The sequence below is a fragment of the Trichomycterus rosablanca genome, chromosome 17, assembly GCF_030014385.1.
Source record: "Trichomycterus rosablanca isolate fTriRos1 chromosome 17, fTriRos1.hap1, whole genome shotgun sequence".
NCBI lineage: Eukaryota > Metazoa > Chordata > Actinopteri > Siluriformes > Trichomycteridae > Trichomycterus > Trichomycterus rosablanca.
Window position 1 is genome coordinate 20,310,783 of NC_086004.1, and position 6,007 is coordinate 20,316,789.

Below are 6,007 nucleotides of genomic sequence, written 5' to 3' on the forward strand. Positions count from 1 at the left end.
GTGGCCTCTTTCAGCAAGATAATGCGCCATATATATATATATATATTAGGGCTGTCAAACGATGAAAATTTTGAATCGCGATTAATCTCAGAATTTCATATAGTTAATCGCGATTAATCGCATTAAAAAAAATCTGTGTAAATGTTATAGAAAACAAGGTTTTTTAAGTGAAATGTTACCATTAAAATGGTGAACACATTTTATGCTAAATGTACTGATGTTAAAAACTGCTGGGACAACAGAAAACTGTAAGGGAGTTTTATTCACTCACATACTAGGCAGTAATACTATCCAGCAGAGACCCTTGACTTCGTATATATGTCAGATTGTAGGTTAGAATTTCTCCATCAGCAAACATTGTAGATCAGCGGTGCTTTAGGTGGGATAAGGCGTAGTTATTGTAACAGACTTTTCTGTGCTTGTATTGTGACAATGGTTTGATGGCCGTTTCTACACGAAGTGAGTGTGTTTTGACCCTTTGGGGCTTCCATAGTTCATGGAATAGCATGCTTGGCTAAAGCGAGGACTCTCGGTACTGTAACAGAAGAAGCTAATAAAAGTGTTCTGCTTCCGACAACTTGTGAATATAGCGTGTATTTATTTCTTTATTAAGCGAGTGCATCACTACGACGCTCGGTTACATTATGATAACAAACCGCAAATGAAACAAACGGTGGCAAGTCCGCCCCACACTTTGAGAAACGCTGTCTTAATGAGAGATGCCGTGCACGGTCAAGTCTCCACATGAACTACGGATGACTCACAGGGCCAAATAGAATTTGCGTTAACGGGACTATTTTTTTTAATCGCGTTAAATTGAGATCGCGTTAATGCGTTATTATCGCGTTAACTTCGACAGCCCTAATATATATATATATACAGTGTATCACAAAAGTGAGTACACCCCTCACATTTCTGCAGATATTTAAGTATATCTTTTCATGGGACAACACTGACAAAATGACACTTTGACACAATGAAAAGTAGTCTGTGTGCAGCTTATATAACAGTGTAAATTTATTCTTCCCTCAAAATAACTCAATATACAGCCATTAATGTCTAAACCACCGGCAACAAAAGTGAGTACACCCCTAAGAGACTACACCCCTAAATGTCCAAATTGAGCACTGCTTGTCATTTTCCCTCCAAAATGTCATGTGATTTGTTAGTGTTACTAGGTCTCAGGTGTGCATAGGGAGCAGTTGTGTTCAATTTAGTAGTACAGCTCTCACACTCTCTCATACTGGTCACTGAAAGTTCCAACATTGCACCTCATGGCAAAGAACTCTCTGAGGATTTTAAAAGACGAATTGTTGCACTACATGAAGATGGCCAAGGCTACAAGAAGATTGCCAACACCCTGAAACTGAGCTGCAGCACAGTGGCCAAGATCATCCAGCGTTTTAAAAGAGCAGGGTCCACTCAGAACAGACCTCGCGTTGGTCGTCCAAAGAAGCTGAGTGCACGTGCTTAGCGTCACATCCAACTGCTGTCTTTGAAAGCTAGGCGCAGGAGTGCTGTCAGCATTGCTGCAGAGATTGAAAAGGTGGGGGGTCAGCCTGTCAGTGCTCAGACCATACGCCGCACACTACATCAAATTGGTCTGCATGGCTGTCACCCCAGAAGGAAGCCTCTTCTGAAGTCTCTACACAAGAAAGCCCGCAAACAGTTTGCTGAAGACATGTCAATAAAGGACATGGATTACTGGAACCATGTCCTATGGTCTGATGAGACCAAGATTAATTTGTTTGGTTCAGATGGTCTCAAGCATGTGTGGCGGCAATCAGGTGAGGAGTACAAAGATAAGTGTGTCATGCCTACAGTCAAGCATGGTGGTGGGAATGCCATGGTCTGGGGCTGCATGAGTGCAGCAGGTGTTGGGGAGTTACATTTCATTGAGGGACACATGAACTCCAATATGTACTGTGAAATACTGAAGCAGAGCATGATCCCCTTCCTCCGGAAACTGGGTCGCAGGGCAGTGTTCCAGCATGATAATGACCCCAAACACACCTCTAAGACGACCACTGCTTTATTGAAGAGGCTGAGGGTAAAGGTGATGGACTGGCCAAGCATGTCTCCAGACCTAAACCCAATAAAACATCTTTGGGGCATCCTCAAGCGGAAGGTGGAGGAGCGCAAAGTCTCGAATATTCGCCAGCTCCGTGATGTCGTCATGGAGGAGTGAAAAAGCATTCCAGTGGCAACCTGTGAAGCTCTGGTAAACTCCATGCCCAGGAGAGTTAAGGCAGTTCTGGGAAATAATGGTGGCCACACAAAATATTGACACTTCAGGAACTTTCACTAAGGGGTGTACTCACTTTTGTTGCCAGTGGTTTAGACATTAATGGCTGTATATTGAGTTATTTTGAGGGAAGAATAAATTTACACTGTTATATAAGCTGCACACAGACTACTTTTCATTGTGTCAAAGTGTCATTTTGTCAGTGTTGTCCCATGAAAAGATATACTTCAATATCTGCAGAAATGTGAGGGGTGTACTCACTTTTGTGATACACTGTATATATACAGTGTATCACAAAAGTGAGTACACCCCTCACATTTCTGCAAATATTTTATTATATCTTTTCATGGGACAACACTATAGAAATAAAACTTGGATATAACTTAGAGTAGTCAGTGTACAACTTGTATAGCAGTGTAGATTTACTGTCTTCTGAAAATAACTCAACACACAGCCATTAATAGCTGGTGGATGTTAGACACCTTAAACTCCTCCACCTTCCACTTGAGGATGCGCCACAGGTGCTCAATTGGGTTTAGTCCATCACCTTTACCTTCAGCTTCCTCAGCAAGGCAGTTGTCATCTTGGAGGTTGTGTTTGGGGTCGTTATCCTGTTGGAAAACTGCCATGAGGCCCAGTTTTCGAAGGGAGGGGATCATGCTCTGTTTCAGAATGTCACAGTACATGTTGGAATTCATGTTTCCCTCAATGAACTGCAGCTCCCCAGTGCCAGCAACACTCATGCAGCCCAAGACCATGATGCTACCACCACCATGCTTGACTGTAGGCAAGATACCGTTGTCTTGGTACTTCTCACCAGGGCGCCGCCACACATGCTGGACACCATCTGAGCCTAACAAATTTATCTAGCTCTCGTCAGACCACAGGGCATTCCAGTAATCCATGTTCTTGGACTGCTTGTCTTCAGCAAACTGTTTGCGGGCTTTCTTGTGCGTCAGCTTCCTTCTGGGATGATGACCATGCAGACCGAGTTGATGCAGTGTGCGGCGTATGGTCTGAGCACTGACAGGCTGACCTCCCACGTCTTCAACCTCTGCAGCAATGCTGGCAGCACTCATGTGTCTATTTTTTAAAGCCAACCTCTGGATATGACGCCGAACACGTGGACTCAACTTCTTTGGTCGACCCTGGCGAAGCCTGTTCCGAGTGGAACCTGTCCTGGAAAACCGCTGTATGACCTTGGCCACCATGCTGTAGCTCAGTTTCAGGGTGTTAGCAATCTTCTTATAGCCCAGGCCATCTTTGTGGAGAGCAACAATTCTATTTCTCACATCCTCAGAGAGTTCTTTGCCATGAGGTGCCATGTTGAATATCCAGTGGCCAGTATGAGAGAATTGTACCCAAAACACCAAATTTAACAGCCCTGCTCCCCATTTACACCTGGGCCCCTGACACATGACACCAGGGAGGGACAACGACACATTTGGGCACAATTTGGACATGTTCACTGTGGGGTGTACTCACTTATGTTGCCAGCTATTTAGACATTAATGGCTGTGTGTTGAGTTATTTTCAGAAGACAGTAAATCTACACTGCTATACAAGCTGTACACTGACTACTCTAAGTTATATCCAAGTTTCATGTCTATAGTGTTGTCCCATGAAAAGATATAATGAAATATTTGCAGAAATGTGAGGGGTGTACTCACTTTTGTGATACACTATATATATATATACAGTGTATCACAAAAGTGAGTACACCCCTCACATTTCTGCAGATATTTAAGTATATCTTTTCATGGGACAACACTGACAAAATGACACTTTGACACAATGAAAAGTAGTCTGTGTGCAGCTTATATAACAGCATAAATTTATTCTTCCCTCAAAATAACTCAATATACAGCCATTAATGTCTAAACCACCGGCAACAAAAGTGAGTACACCCCTAAGAGACTACACCCCTAAATGTCCAAATTGAGCACTGCTTGTCATTTTCCCTCCAAAATGTCATGTGATTTGTTAGTGTTACTAGGTCTCAGGTGTGCATAGGGAGCAGGTGTGTTCAATTTAGTAGTACAGCTCTCACACTCTCTCATACTGGTCCAACATGGCACCTCATGGCAAAGAACTCTCTGAGGATCTTAAAAGACGAATTGTTGCGCTACATGAAGATGGCCAAGGCTACAAGAAGATTGCCAACACCCTGAAACTGAGCTGCAGCACAGTGGCCAAGATCATCCAGCGTTTTAAAAGAGCAGGGTCCACTCAGAACAGACCTCGCGTTGGTCGTCCAAAGAAGCTGAGTGCACGTGCTCAGCGTCACATCCAACTGCTGTCTTTGAAAGATAGGCGCAGGAGTGCTGTCAGCATTGCTGCAGAGATTGAAAAGGTGGGGGGTCAGCCTGTCAGTGCTCAGACCATACGCCGCACACTACATCAAATTGGTCTGCATGGCTGTCACCCCAGAAGGAAGCCTCTTCTGAAGTCTCTACACAAGAAAGCCCGCAAACAGTTTGCTGAAGACATGTCAACAAAGGACATGGATTACTGGAACCATGTCCTATGGTCTGATGAGACCAAGATTAATTTGTTTGGTTCAGATGGTCTCAAGCATGTGTGGCGGCAATCAGGTGAGGAGTACAAAGATAAGTGTGTCATGCCTACAGTCAAGCATGGTGGTGGGAATGCCATGGTCTGGGGCTGCATGAGTGCAGCAGGTGTTGGGGAGTTACATTTCATTGAGGGACACATGAACTCCAATATGTACTGTGAAATACTGAAGCAGAGCATGATCCCCTCCCTCCGGAAACTGAGTCGCAGGGCAGTGTTCCAGCATGATAATGACCCCAAACACACCTCCAAGACGACCACTGCTTTATTGAAGAGGCTGAGGGTAAAGGTGATGGACTGGCCAAGCATGTCTCCAGACCTAAACCCAATAGAACATCTTTGGGGCATCCTCAAGCGGAAGGTGGAGGAGCGCAAAGTCTCGAATATCCGCCAGCTCCGTGATGTCGTCATGGAGGAGTGGAAAAGCATTCCAGTGGCAACCTGTGAAGCTCTGGTAAACTCCATGCCCAGGAGAGTTAAGGAAGTTCTGGGAAATAATGGTGGCCACACAAAATATTGACACTTCAAGAACTTTCACTAAGGGGTGTACTCACTTTTGTTGCCGGTGGTTTAGACATTAATGGCTGTATATTGAGTTATTTTGAGGGAAGAATAAATTTACACTGTTATATAAGCTGCACACAGACTACTTTTCATTGTGTCAAAGTGTCATTTTGTCAGTGTTGTCCCATGAAAAGATATACTTAAATATCTGCAGAAATGTGAGGGGTGTACTCACTTTTGTGATACACTGTATATATACAAAACATTATACAACTCTTACTTTATTTAAAGTGTTTCATCAAAGTGATAATATAGTTTAAATAAATACATGTAAAAACAGTTTACACAAGTCTGTTTTTTGTTTTTATTTATATTTTACCTACTCTCCCAGCTTAGGATTGCTGTTATCTAAACTATGATAGAAAATGATTTAGGTGATGTTTGTGTATACAGCAAGTGTATAGTGGCTAGAACTCAAAATACCCCCAAACTAAGTTAATGTTCACATTTAGTGAGATTAGATATTGAGTTAAATCATGAGCTGGCTTCATATTGCAGAAGTGAATAATCCTGATTAGTCACCGAGCCAACTGGACAGAGATGAGATGATTTTTTTTTTTATTTACGTGCTTTGTGTATTCATCTTTACACCATTCGTCAGAGGATTTCCAAGAACATGAACTT